Below are 812 nucleotides of genomic sequence, written 5' to 3'. Positions count from 1 at the left end.
TCGGCTCGTTCTCGAAGGCGCCGCCTACCAATCCCCCACTATCGCTCGAGGCCCAACGACTAAGCCGCCGATCGCTCTCAGGAGCGTTTCATATCAAAAATGCGCCCAAATTTTCCGATAAACTATTATTAAAAGTTTCTTTATTAAATAATCTTTACAAAAATAGAATTTTTTTTTAAATGTATTAGATGTTATGTAATAATTTTTATAACGATATATTTTCATAAAATTTATCATATAATTTAAATTTTAACAATAAATTTTTGCATTACCCGTGAGGTACTGTTGTTAATTTTACGTTTTTTTTTTAGTGTTTCCCCAGTAGGCGTATTCCACTAAAAAATAATGAATTAAATACATGACTTAGCAAAAAATAAAATTTTGTAAAATATTATTATAAAAATTATTATGTAACACATATAATATGGTAAAACAAAAATTTAATGTTTGTAAAAATATTATTTAATAGAGATGTTTTAATGATAGTTTGGCGAAAACAATTTGGGCGCATTTTTTATGTGAGACGCTCCCAAGTAAGAGCGATCGCTGGCTCGGCCGTCGAGCCTCGAGCGGTAGTGGGGGGTCAGTAGGCGTCGCCTTCGAGAACGGGCCAAAAAGAGCAACTAATTCCGAGCACTGGTTTACATCATAGACTTATAAGATAGACTGCGCGCCCTATTGTTCTCGGTGAGGCAGAAGCTAGAGTGAGAGGGCTACACTCCACACTTCTCTTGTCCTTGTTCAATCGTTGGTGGGGAGAAGAAAAGAGGGGAGACTCGCGCCGCGCCGGCCGCCGTCAGCCGTGCCGGACA

This window comes from Wasmannia auropunctata, unplaced genomic scaffold, assembly GCF_000956235.1.
Source record: "Wasmannia auropunctata unplaced genomic scaffold, wasmannia.A_1.0 LD336074.1, whole genome shotgun sequence".
Classification (NCBI taxonomy): domain Eukaryota; kingdom Metazoa; phylum Arthropoda; class Insecta; order Hymenoptera; family Formicidae; genus Wasmannia; species Wasmannia auropunctata.
This window is presented reverse-complemented; position numbering follows the sequence as displayed.